The sequence below is a fragment of the Rhinolophus sinicus genome, chromosome 16 (genome assembly GCF_057876585.1).
Source record: "Rhinolophus sinicus isolate RSI-liver-muscle chromosome 16, RSI-T2T, whole genome shotgun sequence".
Taxonomy (NCBI): Eukaryota; Metazoa; Chordata; class Mammalia; order Chiroptera; family Rhinolophidae; genus Rhinolophus; species Rhinolophus sinicus.
In genome coordinates this window covers 138,592,868-138,609,243 of record NC_142516.1, presented here as the reverse complement: position 1 = coordinate 138,609,243, position 16,376 = coordinate 138,592,868, and the positions used below count along the sequence as shown (strand labels likewise).

The 16,376-nt window shown below is 40.3% G+C and overlaps 1 protein-coding gene across 11 annotated transcripts in view; it reads left to right on the top strand.

The window, feature by feature from the left end:
* Positions 1-16,376, top strand: part of LOC141571246 (uncharacterized) — a 581,124-nt gene that overhangs the window by 371,374 nt on the left and 193,374 nt on the right. For all 11 annotated transcript variants that reach the window (XR_016019132.1, XR_016019129.1, XR_016019130.1 and 8 more), the window contains exon 4: positions 2,242-4,309. The gene's annotated coding sequence lies outside the window, so the exon portion shown is untranslated. The remainder of the gene's footprint in view (positions 1-2,241; positions 4,310-16,376) is intronic.

Here is a 16,376-nt window from a genome sequence, read left to right as displayed (position 1 = left end):
GAATCAAACGCTTGCCAGATTTCTGTTTTACCTTCCTGGGCGTGGCCCTTGCTCTCATGGTCCAAAATGGCTGTCGGTGTTCTGACCATCACATTTATGTTCCAAGCAGCATGATGGAATGGGAAGAGGAAAAAGGCATATACCTTCCCTTTCAAAGGGACTAGTCAGAAGGCTAATGCAACACATCACTCGTGCTTACATTTCATTGGGAAAAAATTGGTCATATGACCGCACGCAGTTTGTAAGGGAGACCGGGAAATATTGAAGCACTATGCCCAGGCAAAAATCATAGTTCAGTTAATTTTAAAAAGAAGGAAACTAGATGTTTGGGAAATAACTTTTGGCCTGCTCCCCAGAACATACCTCTAGCCAGGTGACTGTTGTGTCTCATAACCCTCTAAAGGGGAATATGACAATGGCTTTAGCATTGTTTAAAGGTAAGTGTTTGAGGGAGTTATGGTAAGAGTCAAAATAGAAGTGTGGCTGTCAGAAAAATCTCTACAGCAATACCACCTAGGTAAATCGCAGACCAAACTGGCACAGTATAATCGTGAGGTGATTGACCACACTGATAAGACATGGCATTCATATAATATCAGCAACTAAGCAGGCACAGAGAAGAAAGTGGACTGTTATAAAATTGGTCACAGGAAAATTGCTCACCAAGAGTAACAGCTCCCAGAGAGGCTGTTTTCAAAAGAGAAGTCATCCTATGTGCCCTCTGAGTGAGGCCCTTCTAAGCCCTGAAGTACATCCTGTCCTAAAAGAGGTGCACTGCCTTCGTAGTGGGCTGTCATGAGCACAGCATCCAGACACACCCGCCGTGTGCCTCCATCTCCTTAAAAGAATGACCTGGGAGGAAGACATAGAGAGCATCAGAAAAGGCACAATCCAAGTAGATTTCCAAAAGTCAGCAAGGAGAGCAGTGTTCAAATTCAGTGGGAAGGACCATGGAAATGGGGCCGGGGGGTGGCCAGGGAGGGTGTGCCACTCAGATGAAGGCAGAGCCAGTCTAAAGGTGGAAGTGTGCAGACTGCCAGGCTCCTGACCTATGAGTTTTCTCCTGCCATCACCTTCCTCTGGCTTCACCACCCTCCTAATTGGGCTCAGACCAGTGTTGTGCTGAGACACATTTAAATGCCAGCCAGGACCGGGAGCACTGCTTTGTAGTGTTTGCCAGTTTCCCTGGTGTAAATACTCCCACCACGGCAGGCTTCGTGCCACCAGCATGATTCCCTGACCAACGGCTTTACTGATCACCGCAAAGTGCTAAGTCTGGACCACTGGTTCAGCTAGAGAATAAATCCAAGGTCATAGATTAAAACTTTATATACAAAAAGTCATTTCTAGAGAAATATTTTCCATTTCTAGAGAAATATAACTGCAGTATTTAGTTATTATAGCTTTATGATACGCGTATGTTTGACTATCTAGTAGTACTGATCGCTCTCATTCCTTTTTTTTAAAAAAAATAATATTCTTAGCTAGTCTTGGGTTTTTATTTTTCCATTTGAATCAACTTACCTTGTTCTCCCCGCTCGCCACCCAAGAATCCTGTAGTGTTTTTATTGGAATTACATTAAATTTATAGATTAATAGAAAGAACATGCATCTCTGTGATTTATGCATCATCCTTTTTAAAACAATGTACTTTTCATTTGTTCTAGCTTAGTTTATGCTTTCAGAAACATCGAAAGTTTTCTTGTGAATTATTTCTATGTATTTTATCATTCGTGTCGCTCTGTTAAACAGGGCCTCTTCTTTGGTGTTTCGTCCAATGCTTGTTTCTGTGTTCTGTTTCTAGGCCACTGACTGATGACGTAGTGGTGACCTGTCATCCTACATCTTCTTTAAAGCAGTGATAGTTTTGCCATGTCTTATTTTCTTGCATTTCCTAAGCTCTTCATAGTTTGAGGGATATCCTGCACAGTTGCCTAAGCAAAATCCTTCCCTTTCTGGTTATAGATTTCTACAGCCCTGCCTGAAATGTTTTAATCTTCGTCATAGATGTAACTCAAAGCTCTGGCTGCCCTGAAAGTTTCAATGATGTCTGTCCGTTTATGCATCATTGAGCCTGAAAAAAATGATATTTCAGGTAGTTACTCTTATTCTGTAATGCCTCTTCTCTATGGGGTAACAAGGTGTTACTACCAACTTACTCTCCTTTTAAAGAAGAGTAGGCATGAATCTGCCTACCAAAAGTGACTTCCTGACACCACATCTTTGATCTTTGCTTTGCAGGCCCTGCCATCTGCCACAGTGCCACCCGATTGCAATGGACCCGAGCTGGGTGCCGCCCAACCACCCTCTCAGCTACTAACACGAAGCTGCAGTCTCGGAGGCATGAGGGACCAGGTGCCACCTGTCAGGTCTATATCATCAAGAAATGAAAGCCTTTCCTCTGGATCCCTTTGGTCCTCCTCAGTGCACACATCATGCCAGGTGCTGTGGGCCAACGTTCTGGGACTCCCGTCTCCACCCCTGTCTATTTCATCATGAAAGCTCATGTGATTTTTCCAGTGCTTCATAACCAACGCATACTGGTTCCAACCAATTTGGGGGTGAGGTTTGTGTCTGAGCAGGCTCCATGCCCTCAAAGGATTCTGCCTTCTTTCATTTTCCACAACAAGCTTACCAAACTGAGTCACGTGCCCCAAGGCCTTTCATTGGACTGGGCTTTGCACAGACAGCAAGTGCAAGGTTAGGCTAGCTGACTAGGCAGTCCCATCTATTAGTTTCTGGTGTGCTTTTCTCTTTACTTGTTTGCAGACTGATCAGACACAGCCTTGAAAAAGGTGTTAATAGGTAAAGAGCAAAACCAAGTCAAAGGGCTCATGTAGCCAATGTTTTTAAGCACTTTGTAGGCAGCAGGGTGACAACGTGGAGAGGACTCAGCTCAGCCTAGTGAAGAGGACTCACCTGCTACACCTCCCTGGAGCGCTCACAGCATTCCATAGCCGCACATTGCCCCAGACACCCAGGATTCATCTGCAGGCCGCTTAGAACCTTGATCATCATTTACATGATGAAAAATATGAGGGAAAAAGAGGAATTAGTTCACAGCGTCTGACTGTTCAGTTTGCTAAAGCAAGTCTGGCCTCCTTCAGGGCGAAATGCCAGATCTAAAATCATCTCTACAAGTGCCTATTATTTTTTAGGCTACTACGATGTGGTTATAAACAGATTATTGGAGGCATTTTTTGTAAGGAAGTAGTTCTCCCACCAGTATTTGAGCAAAACCTGTAACAGACATGGAAACAGAGGTTGAGGAAAACAACTTCACTTAATATGCCGTTCAAGCAAGAGAAGTTCTGTGAGGAGAAATGAGAGCACGGTTGTGGAGCATTTCACCTGCCCTGGGGCAGAAGCAGAGCATACCTGAGACAGAACAGTCATCCTGATATACGGCCATCTTAGATCAAAGCAACTTCAACAGCAGCGAAGATGCTTCCAGGGACAGACAGGTGCACAACAGTTTTGGAAGACAGGACCCTGCCTGGAACATTCTGACATTTCTGGGTCTGGACTGTCCATGGAAAGTGACCAGGAAGTAATCAAAGATGTCAAGTTGGAACTAGCTGTATGACATAGATTGAGGGCCTGTTTGCTCAAAATGGACAGACAGTTGCTCGAAGGAACAAATATCATCAAAATACGTTGAGCATTGCTCAGTGTGAAATTTCTAAGGTGGCTGTACAGTATGAGGAAACGATGGTAATGTAGAGGATGAAGAGATCCCTGATCCATGCCAGATACCTACCCACCAAGAACACGTTCTGGAATGGGAGAGACACCTAGCTAGACCCGTGTGTTCTTTAACCACAGCCAAATCTTTTCCCTTTTTTTCACCAACTCTTCACATAAGCCCATGTTCTCTTAGGGAAGAATTCTTTACCATGTTTTGTGATCCATTTCTTCTTCCATTATCGAGGCCAATTTCGTCAGGTTTGAGGTTTGGGGACCAGACTGAGGTGTGCTCCCTGAAGAAGGCCTGGGGTTCCTATCATTGGTTCTTGGACAATTTGATCTTTGAGGATACCTTTTATTTCCTGCTAAAATCCAGAAGAAATTGAAAAAAGAAACGTCCTTAACATCCCAGTGACTACACACAGCTGAGTTTTGCTGGTTTCCTTATATCCTCACAACCCAGAAACAACCCAGGATCAACATATCAATTAAATTCTAGTTGGATTACAAATTGCAGTCATCTGAGACATGAGGAGATGGAGTCTGTTTCAGAAGGCTGTTGCTCTGCAGCTGAGGATTAAGAGACAACCATACATCCCTCCTGCGCCACTTGTCCTGTCATGTAAGTACGAATGCATGCTTCCTGACTCTACTGAGAAATGAGGGTTTCATCAGGAGGCCTGCAATGTTGGAAAAGTTCTGTAAAATGTTTGCTTCCAGAAAGACAATCATGGTGTGTTCATGGTGGATGGGGGATTTTGTCACCAGTATTCATGGAATATAACTGCCATTTTCTATGCCTTCAAATCTCATCATTTTTCAGGCAAGGAGACCTAAATTTGGGGTGGATTTGTTCAAGTTTATACAGTCTAATTTGAAATAGGAGTATAGCAATCTCATTTTTGTTTCATGATAAAAAGGAGTGGGGGCCAGAAAATAAACATGTAAAAGAACCATTGGAATTAGAAAAATTGGATCATAAAAAAGAAAAAAAGTTATAAATTGAATCCAGTTAGCTTTAGAAAGTAACCCAATATAGAGTGAAAAAGCTTCAGTTAATCTGGTGTTTTTTGGATCTGAGAAGGAATAATGACATGGATAAGAGGAACTGCTCCTCAAGGAATTTGAAATCCATGGAATAGGTCATTCAGCCTTGGGTGATGTGTAGAACTGATCTCCTGAAATGAGGGGGGAAAGGATTACAGATTCAACCAACTTGAGGGGTTTTACCTGAGAAAGATGAATGCTGCAGGTGAGGGCCATCCCCAAGGTCTGTTTCATGGCTCCTCTGGTGTCATCTGGTTGTGAAGGGCATGAAGATGCCAAACACACACACACACCACATGCATGCACACGCACACTTGTACACACACCCACCCTTCTCTGGGAGCTCTCATCATGGCAGACTTTTCCAAAGTTAAAAGTGAGAGTAAAACCTCCCATGTCTTGAGAACTGGTTATTATTTTTCTAGTTTTATGAATTGCTGTTCAGTTAATGAAATATTATTTTAAAATATGAGGCAATTATTGTCTGATAAAAATGATAATCCCTAGTACACTCAAGGTTGCAGTAAAACTGGTACTTTCTTTCATATATTGTTGAGGGCATAAATATTTTTAGAAAGGAATTTTGCCATATATTAAGAGTCACTAAAATGACTGTCACCAAAATAACCTTTGACCCACTAATTCCATTTACAGGAATTTTTCCTAAGGAAAAAAATTCTAAATAACATACATGAAAATATACATGCTAATCCATTTAATAATGGACTGAATTTGGTAAAAAGGCAAACATGGGAATAATTTTATAAATTATGATGCATAAATCTGTTTGATTTTGGGGAAACTGTTTGACAATATGCATATTGCTAATGACTGTGTAAAGTGACCAATGCAAGATATTGGTATGGATTATACATTTGGGATGGATATATATATATATATTAAAAAGTAATTTCTGCAAAAAGAAAACTGAAAAGGTTTTCAGTTTTCATCACCTTGTAATTAGATATAATGATATTTTATTGTAATTTCTGATATATTTGAATTTGTAGTTAGCCTCTTGTCTTATACTTTGTATTTTTCCCATCTTGTGGTAGGCAGAATTCTAAGTGACCTTCAAAACTCCTCCTGTGGTGAACACACCCTGTATAAGAGTGAATAGATTAAGTTACATTACACAACACCCCATCTTAGCAGAGAGATCATCTGCTGGCCGTGAGAAGTGAGCGGCCGTGTAGTAGAGGCCCCCTGGCTGGGATTTAAGTGTCTCTAGAGCCGTGTAGTAGAGGCCCCCTGGCTGGGATTTAAGTGTCTCTAGAGCTGAGGGCAACCCCCAGCCCACAGGATATGGGGCTGCAGTCCTATGACTTCAAGAAATTCAGTTCTCCCAGCAATCCAAAGCGGAAAAGGGCCCCAGCCTCACATGCAATCACAGCCCCAGCCAACACCATGGTTTTAGCCTGCTAAGACCTCAAGCTAGCCCATGGCCAGACTCTTGACCCAAAGAACCTATGAAATGATAAACATATGTTTTAAAGTGCTGTTTGTGGCAGTTTGTTGTTAAGTATTAATAATAATACACACGTTTTATGTTTCATTTAATTTATTTACTTGGATTGTTTTATATTTATGGTATATTTTTTCTTATTTTTCTTATTAACTACCAAACTACTAGTTTGGTAGTTACCAATTATATTTCAGTTCTTCATAGCTGTTAACACAAGAACATTAACTTATCAAAATTGGAAGTTAGTCAGTAGCTGTACCCTCGGCTGATGCCTTTAGAACTTAAAACATATGAACTGCCTCCCCTCCATCTTGACTTAGATACTATGACTATTGTTGTACCCTACCTTGATTATTTTCTTTTTAAACTCAGTAGACGTAATTATGATTGCTTTATACCACCAGTGTTCATTTGGATTTCCCCAGTATTTGCCACATTTTGTGTTCTTTATCACATCTTTTATTTCAGACCATGTAACTGGGATCACATTTCTTCTGTGTGATACCAAATTCTCCGTTTATGTTTTCTCGAAGGGACTTTTTTTTTTCCCTTTTGCATTTGAAAGATGATTTTGCTGGGTGTAGTATTTGAGGTTGTTGGTTATTTACTCTCATTAAAAATAAAATTTCCAGTTTCCTGGTTTTCATCGTTGCGAATGAGTTAGAAGTCAGTCACTCCTTTGAAGATCATCGTCTTTCCTTTCTTACTGGGTGCTTTTCAGACATTTTCCTGCTTTTGGTGTTCCACTGGTTTGTTATACTGTATCTAAGTATGAATTTTCTTTTTAATTATTGGGTTTCATTTGAATCATAGGTTTCTTCAATTTGTGGCATGGTATCATCCATCAATTCTGGAAAATCTCAACTATTATGTCTTCAAATATTATCTCTGATGCAGTCTTATTATTTTGTCTTCCTTCAAAAACCCTAAAATAGACATATGTCATACCTAAATGATAGCCTGTCTAGCTTTTAATTCTTCTTTCAAATTTGCTCTCTTCGTTTCTCTGTGCTCCATTCTGAATAATTTCTTCATATCTATATTTCAGGTCACTAATGCTTTCTTCAGCTTAGCCTAATTCGTTTTTAAACCTGTCAATTAAATTTTTACTTTTAATTACTATATTCTCTTTTGCAAGTTCTATTTGGTTGTTTTCCAGTCTTCATGGTACCTATCTACTTACTCATATTTTTATTTTTTATTTATTCAAACATATTAAAAATTCTTTGTTTTCTCAGTCTAATAATTTCTACATCTTCGTTACCTCTCTTACCATATTTTTCTGTTTGATTCTTTTTTAAAATTTTCATCTCTGCTGAAATTTCCCATTTGTTTATGCATGTTTTTTACCTTTCCTACTGCTGCATTTAAAGTATTAATCATAGTTATTTAAATTCTTAGTGTGTAATAGTCATGTCATAGCTGCATCTGTTTCTGCTGATTGCTTCATTTCCTAACAGTGAATATAGTTTCTCTCTTCCTTTCTCCCTTCCTTCCTTCCCTCTTTTCTTCCTTTCTTTCTCTGTCTTTTTCCTTTCTTTGCATGTCTTACACTTTTTGGTTGAAAATAAGACAATATATGTGGGACAATAACAAGTTAATAATACTTAAGCCTGGAAAAGAACACACGTCTTCTGCTCAGTCATTAACGTGAGGGTTGAGAGAATCTAGTCAGGAGTTGAGTTTGGGATTTGTTGTTGCCGTGGTTACCTTCAGTGCACCCCCAGTTTAAATTCCTCCAGGTTTACTAAAGGGCAGGGGCTACTTTGCCAGACAATTCTCAGCATTCACTTTATTCTCAGTTTTAGGCCTCCCATTGTTACCCACGCCTCTGAATGCCTCACCTCTCCCTTTATGGCAGTGCTCGTTACGCAGCACCTGCTAGCCTAGTAGAGGGAGTCCGGGGCCTTCTCTGCTGTCCTGGTGCAGACTCAGTCTTGGCAGGCACTGCCCCCCCAGACCTTGGGAGGTAAGCTTTCTCAGTAATCCTTTCTCGCTGGGCAGTGGGAAATTGCTAATGGTTCAGACGCAGGATGGTTTCCTGTCTCTCACCCAGGGGGAGAGTTTCTTCCGTTTCCCTCCCCCAGCCTCAGTGTGTTTTCATTCATGTCCTGGAAGTGACAGGGTTTGTTGTCCTTTTCCCCATGCATTAGGGCTCTTGTTCTGGAGTGGAGAAGGATCCAAGTGTGGCTCTCTGCTCCACCTGCAGTGGAAAGTATTCCCCTCCTTCATCCTGCGCATGAGAGGAGTTTTGTCTGGCTTTCTTCCCTACCCTCAGTCTTCCTCGTGAGAACCCAGTGAAGGCATAGGGAGAAAAACCCACAAGTGGGTGCAAACTCTTCTTTATGTCAGTGACTCCTCTGGGTTTTATACTCTTATGTTAACCCCCACTCAGCCTTAGGCAATTTGTTAAAACTTTTAGCTGAATTCTTCTCACCCATTTTACCCCTGGGTGGCCCCTTTCTATGCTCTGACCCAAGTGAGCTGAAGCCCACAACCTGTCGCTCCTAGGAGGTGCCTGTCTTTCCTTAGGTTTCAGCCTCGTTGGTTGACCTGCAACCTTAACACTCTGATGAATTCAAAAAAAGGCACATTTATAGATTATTGGCTTTTGTTGGTGTTGTTTTTGTTGTTGTTGTTGTTGTTAGGGTGACACTCTTTCTAGCTTTCTCATCTGCTGCTCCACTTCCAGCAACTGCTTATTTAGTGTACTTAGCCAGCCCCCTCTGATGGACCTTTTCTTTTTTCCCAATCCTTTGTTATTTCAAATACCTCTGTGAAAAGTAACATTATTTTTCACACTTATGAGTATCTCTGAGTAAATGCCTGGAAGTAGAATTGCTAGGTCAAAGGGAAGACACATTAGCAATGTTCGTATTTATTGCCGTATTGTATTCTGTAAAACTTAAGGAGTTTATGCTCATGCCAGTTCTCATCAATACACGGTTACCACGCTTTTTGATTTTTGCCTGCCTAAGAAGTGAAAAATGGTTTCTGTGTAGTTTTAATTTGATTTTCTCTTATTATAGTGAAATTGAACTTCTTTTCATATATTAAAATTATTTGCATTCTGAACTGTACACTTAAAATCATTAAAACAGTAAATTACGTTTTTTACCACAATAAAAAAACTATTTGCATTCTTTTCTATGAATGAAGTATTCATATTTTTATCTACTTTATATCAATGTGTTTGTCCAATACGTTTCATTTAATTCTTCTTCATTTCTGAGTAGCTAATATTTTCTGCAAATAAGGATAACATTGTATTCTCCTTTAAATCATATTAGGTGGAGAAGGCACTCTTGTCTTCCCTTTGACTCTACCAGGAATCCTTTACTATTCTCACAATTAACTACATGGTTCACTGTTTGTTTGATGCAGTCAGTCTTTATTAGGAGAAACCTATTTATATTCCTAGTTTCCACAAAATATCTTTAAATCAAGAAACATTTTGTTTTCCTTTAAAAAATGCAGTTGAAATTAAGATTAGTATTGCATTTAATTTATGAATTAGTTTCAGGAACTACAGTTACATAATTTGCTGGTGCTTAATCCTATGTGTAAATGGATCCGATGTTTACCAAGGACATTCCCATTCTTGAGTCATTTCTTAAATTCTTCTTTTAGTTAGCTAATCTATATATTGGAGTTAATTTTCAGAAATAATATATGATGGCATACTTCCTGAATTCTTATTTAAGCACAAATATCTTTCTCTTGCTTTCAGTCACGAACATTAGCTCAGCTAAACAACAACTTCTTGATTCCTAACTTTCTAATGTCAGAATCCCATAGTTGTTGCTTTATTGCATCCTTACATTGAAACTAGCCTGATGTGTCTTCCTTTGAATATTCGATAAGCATCTATTCAGCTGTATATAGACATTTTTATGCTTGGAAATCAAATATTTTACTGGATATGTCTAGTTGTAAGTTTCCCTTTATGTACTTTACTCGGAGTTGGATGTATCATTTAAAACTACAGATTTAGGTCTTCAACTCAGAAATGTTTTCTTAAATTATATCTCTTGACTTTTACATCTCTTTCATTTACTCTGTCTCTTCTTCAGAAAAGCCAGTTATTTGTATATTTAACTCTGTTGTGTATGTTCTGAACTTATCTTTTTACAGTTTTCACTTCTTTATCCATTTTCTTCACTTTCATCCTCCACATCACGGATCCAATTTTCTACAACTTCATCTCTGCTTTTTCTATCCCAACACTGTTTGAAATTTTGCGGTGGCATTATTTCTTTTATTGCACTCTCCCTAAATGTTCCAGTTACTATTTAATCTAGGTGATTATCTTATCATCTCATCTTTTAGCTCAAGTTCATAGACTTCACATTATCCTTGTATTTCATGGAGAGTGCAAAGCAAGTGTATAAAATGTTCTATAGTTAATCTTGTTCAAAATTATGCTAGACTTCTCCCTCACACATTGGTTTTATTCCTTTTATACAGAAAAATATGTCCTTAGATGTCTCATGAAGATTTTGTTCTGTTTTGTTTCCTGCATGTTTGCCTTTTCATCATCCTGGTATCTACCTTGTGTGTTATCCTTGCACGTCTTTGCTCCCCTGTAGGCTCCTAAAATCCTGTTATCTGCTCTTAGACTGGTAAACTGATATAAAGTTATATTATTTGTTTGGTAATTTAACAGTTGTGGCAGGGGGAGAGCTGGGGAGGTGGGGAAAACTGTGTATCAATTATTCTTTTTTTCTTTCAGTGTAGTTTTGTGGTTGCCCAGCCTTCACTCAACCTACAAAATGTAGCCGAGTCTCAGTTCTTTACTCATGTTCCCATCTCTTGCATCCAGTAGGATTTTCTAGGAAGATCCCTATACACTGTAATGTCTAGAAACAAACACCCACCCCCACAGACACACACACCAACACTTTCTGTTTGATGGGACGACACTTTTTCTTGGGCCTCTGATAAGGTATTTTTTCAGACACTCCTGATTTGTGGCAGAGAATGGGAGTTCAGTATCTGTCCCTCAAACTATGAGATTTTTAGTGTAATTGAGCCCAAAATGTTCCTGTTTACATTCTATGATTATGCATCTTTTGTTAAGAAAGTTAAGTTTGTTTTTTAATTGGGCACAACTAGACTGTAACTGGTAAAGACTTTTCAGGACTGCTAACTCTCATTATAATATGTTAGTGTGTAGCAAATGAATCTTTCCACCAAGAGCATCTAAAAAACCATGATAAAATTTCTTTAAAATATTCTTGAAGGCATCCGAGAGCCACCAGGGCAGCCTAGAGGTGAAGGCCCAAGATCCCCAGGGGATGAGAGTCTTACAGAAGTGAGCTCTGTGTTTGGCACTGCTTCAGCTCTGAGTCCTTTCCTGATTTCTAAGAAAGATTATAGGCCTGAGTTTCCTGCATTCTAGGCCAAGAAATAGAAAATCTGAGCAGATATTAGCAGTCAAGAGGCTGGAGAGCTAGAGACAGCTTCTGGAAGTTTCACAGAATTATTAGAGAGACTAAAACTGGAGTTCAGGGTCATCAAGGTAATTTTGGTTGAAGGAACCCAGGGCCCAAAGAAAGGGGACATATGAGAAGTGTGTGTTGTTTTTCATCTTGAGGCATTTACTGAATCCTGGCCAGTGAAGACAAGCGATCCAACAGCTATGCAGACAGAAGCTTCTAACAGGCTGGTGGTCTCAGGGTGTTTGGGAGACAAGCTGGAGTGCACTGAGGAGGAGAATGGTAAACACTGTAGATTATTCCAGTTCAATTTTCTATGGGAGAATTCAGGGGACCCTAAACAGGATTCATTCTTGTGCATGGAACCCCAAGGTAGACGACCCTGAACAATAAACCTGAGGTGTTATTTGGGGCTTTCCTCTCAAGCAATCCAGTTATACACAAACTCTGACAGATAAGAAGGCAGTTCTGCCCACTGGTCTACCCTTTTGGCATGGTCACTTTCTAAGCTGCCACCTGTGCTCTTGGCACCCACCAAACTGGCCTCACTTTATGGACTTTGCTATTATCGTTATAGACTATGTATTGGAAGTTAACCGTAGTTTTCAGAATGATTAGATATTCCTAAAAGCATCCCAGAGTTATCAGTGTGGAACTGAGCTGGAATACCCGGGAGACTGGCAGCGCCCACTACATTGCCAAAAGGTAGCCTTTACGGGGTCCTGCTGACAATCTGCTTGATGTCATAGTACACAAGGAATCAGAAACCCTCACGCTATGGAAATACCCCCAATGCAGACCTTGAGAAGTTACCCACGAGGGGATTGAGAATCCTTGGCAATAATTTGAAAGCCATGTGACATCTCACTGCTCCTTCCAGGAAGGAGAGGCTTGAATGCAGAGAAATGGGTGATGTGGAAGCCAGAGATGAAATAGGATCTCAAGCAGGACAAGAACAGATACGTTGCTTGGATAAGAGTTTCACCAGTTTTCCAATAATAACCATAAGTAGCATTTTTGAAGTCCTGCCAGGGGCTAAACCTTTGATATACACTATTTCCTCTAATTCCTACAGTACCCTACAATGTTGGCAGTAGTTGTACATATGAGGAAACTAAAGCTTATAGAGACTCAAACACTTGTATAAAGTCAAAAAGCTGATAAGGAGCACAAAAAGGACTCAAAGTCAACTCCGTCTGACACTAATGCCCACGCCCACAGTTATTGAGACATATGCCCCACTCCACTGGGAGGCATTAGTAACTCCATGAGCAATTTGTTCGTGTGTACATAAGCAGAGGAAGCCACACATCTGTCATAGCAGTGGGGAGACCACTTGTTTTCATTTCATCATTTTATTGGTTGTGACAAGGTCCTGCATTGAAAGAATGCTTGTAGATATGTATTTGAATTGGGATGAACTCAACTGAAAAATGCAGTTAAGATTTATATGCTAAGGTATATGTTTAAGTTAAAAAGGAAAGACTCAAGAAAGTAGGCATGCTCTAATACAATGTATGTAAAATAGCCAACTGTTTACATACATATATGTGCCCAGAGATGCGTAGGACTGGAGAGATATGTAACCATTCATTTCCCACAAGGTGAATAGTGAAACACTAAAAAATGTCAGCAAAATTTGGTAAAGAATAGAAGTTCATATAGTGTAAATAAATTATACAATTTTCCATAGCCAGATGTGTGCACAAAGCAACAGACGTAAAGACCTTTAGATAGATAGATAGACAGATAGATAGACAGATATAGATAGAAATTTATTATGAGGAATTGTCTCTCATGATTATGGAGGCTGAGAAGTCCATGATCTACAAGCTGGAGATCCAGGAAAGCTGGTGATATAATTCAGTCCAAATCTGAAGGTCTCAGAACCAGGAGAGTTGATGATGTGATTCTTTATCCAAGGACAGGAGAAGACCAATGTCTCAGCTTAAGTAGTCAGGTGAGAAAGGGATGAATTACTCCTTCCTCTGTATTTTGTTCTATTCAGGCCTTCAGTGGTTTGGATGATGCCCACACACACTGGGGAGGGGATCTGCTTTACTGAGTCTACTGATTCAAATGCTAATCTCATCTGGAAATACACTCACAGACACACCCAGAAATATAGTTCAATCTCAGCTCCCTGTGTCCAGTCAAAGTGACACATAAAATTAGCCATCATAATGGGATCCCCCTACCATGCCCACTGTGGGGTTCAGGCCCTTCTCAGACTCGCTCCCTAACTACCTGCAGAATCAACACCAGACCATTGCTCAGGTGTTGCAAGATGGATGTGTTGAAGTTGTCCCTGAAACATCAAATTATTAACCATTGTTGTGTCTGCAGACAGGCATGTGCTTGAGATGGGGCAAGGATTAAGGGGCTTTCAATCTTGCTTCATGTATTTCTGTACTTTTTAATCTTTCCTGGTGATAATGTCGTCAAGCATTACAAAGAGAGAGCAGAAGCTGCCGTGTCTGATTGAGCCCATCAGGTGAGACACACCCCACATGAAATGGTTTTTGCTTGGCCATGTCTGTTCTTTGAGTGGAGAAACCTATTGCATCCTTACCTCTCAGTCTTCATCTCTTGCTATAGACTCCTCTGACTTTCTGGATATTAAGAGTCCTGGAAAAGCAGGTAAAATTCCTACAATCTGGTAGAGGAGGAAGAAAAGAATTGTCAAGATTGCCACATCTTCAACTTTAATACACACATGAAATTCCTGGGCATATTTTTGGTATGCAGATTCTGGGTCAGTGGATCTGGGATGAGTCCCAAGGTTCTGCATTTTTCACAAGTTTCCAGGTGGTGCTGATGCTGCTGTCCCATGGACCTCACTTTGAGTATCAAGGCACTACAGCCAACTCCAGTGAGCTCAAGAGTGCCACAGCAGCACAGCTCCTCTAAGGGCTGAAGATTCTTGGTTGCCAGTAATATTGCAATAAGAATTAGAGGAAAACAGACATGGTGGGAAATGTCAAATAAATACTTTGAATGAACTCATGGGCAGCTATTGTGGTGTTGAAAGTGCTGTGGGTGGGATTCTGATCACACATCTGCCACCAAGTAGCTTTGTTTCCTCGGGGCTTCAGCTTTCTTGTCTGAAGTGAGTGGGGTGGAGGAGATGATCTCTAGAGTTTTGTTTTGCTCTGAAATTGAGATTCTTATGACGGAAGTGGAATGATTCCATAGTTGAGCTTCATTATTATGCATATAGAGTAATACAGTCATTAAAGTTGACATGAGGGCTGAACACTAAGGAGTTCTACCAGTATAAAAGATATCCAGATGTTGCAGATTTGAATTTGCATGTTTAACTGCTGTTTTCCCAAGGAATCTGAAATGTCAAAATTGTATCCGTGCCAGTTGTGAGTCTGCAATGTCATGGTCCAGAGTCTACTTGTCATGCAGAGTGAAAAATCATATTGGTCAAAATCATGGGGTTGGGGTTGTTGTGTCCTTGAACACATAAATCCCTAAAAAGTTTCATCAACTAAAAAGAAGTCAGGGAAAGGCCTGTATATTTAGTTAAATTAGTGAAGTTATTATATTAATTTAAAGTGTAATGATTTTAGTTTGGGCCTTGGTAGCTTCCTCTTTTGTGCACTTTAAGTGGTGAATAAATCACTTTTCATCCAGCAGTGTGATTGAAGTGGGGACATGTATGCTATTCTCTTTTGGAGCTGCTTACCTAGAGTTACATGGAAATGCGAGGCAGAGCTGTGTTGGACCCCAGATCCAGCTGCCTCCAAAAGCCTGCCCTTCTGCCTCCCAAGCCTCAGTCTGCAGAAGGAACCTATGCCAATTGATGGTTTTATGGAATAAATGAAGACCAACTAAATGAAAGCAAGCAAAGTCTATTTATTCAGAGGTTGCTACAGGAGGGCGTAGGCCACCATCACTTGTGGTTGGCAGAGATGGAAGGCAGGCAGAAAAGCGGGAAAGCTCATGGTGGAAAAGGGACATCTCAGGTGTGCCCTAATGGGAACTGTTGGCCTCGGGAACCTGGGAGCAGCTAACTAGAAGTGGGCGTCCTATGTCATTGGTTAGGGGAGCATATTTGGCCTTCTCTGTTTGGTCCTGAGTTGGAATTAGGGACAAAAGTTAGGGAAGCTATCAGTTATTGATCAAGCCCTGGCTGGTTTGGGCAATTGTTACAGGGGTATTGTTTGACTTCCTGATTTGTTACCAGAGATAGTGGTCAACTTCCTGTTTGTCTGACTTACAGATAGCAGGCTGGTTTCCTACAAGTCTGACTTATAACAGGGTACTTCCTGGGCAGGTTGTTGTAGGTTGTGGGTCAGATTTCTACCCTTCTATATGGTCTGGCTATTATCTATTTGTATATTCAATCTTTTAGGTTTTGAATATATGCTAATCAAGTGGAGGTCTTCCCAAAGCTTTAAGGGAGTCAAGATGGCTCCCAATTCAGTGAAGGCATTAAAGTATCCCTAAAATCTGTTTAGGATAAGAGTACCCCTCTAATCCAATCATGGAAAATAGGACTATATTCCATTCTAATGAAAATTCCTTTAAATGGACTGTATGTTATCAACATAACAAAGAGGCAGACATCTGCAGAGGATCTAGACACTGGAGAACAAAAGACTGTGTGTGATTTTTCCAAAGGGACTTATGGCAACTGATCCAAATGAGAAATAAAATTGGGAGGTGGGGATAGATGACACAGCACCCAAACACGGCCAACTTCTGTTATGCAGATCCCATAAGTTCTA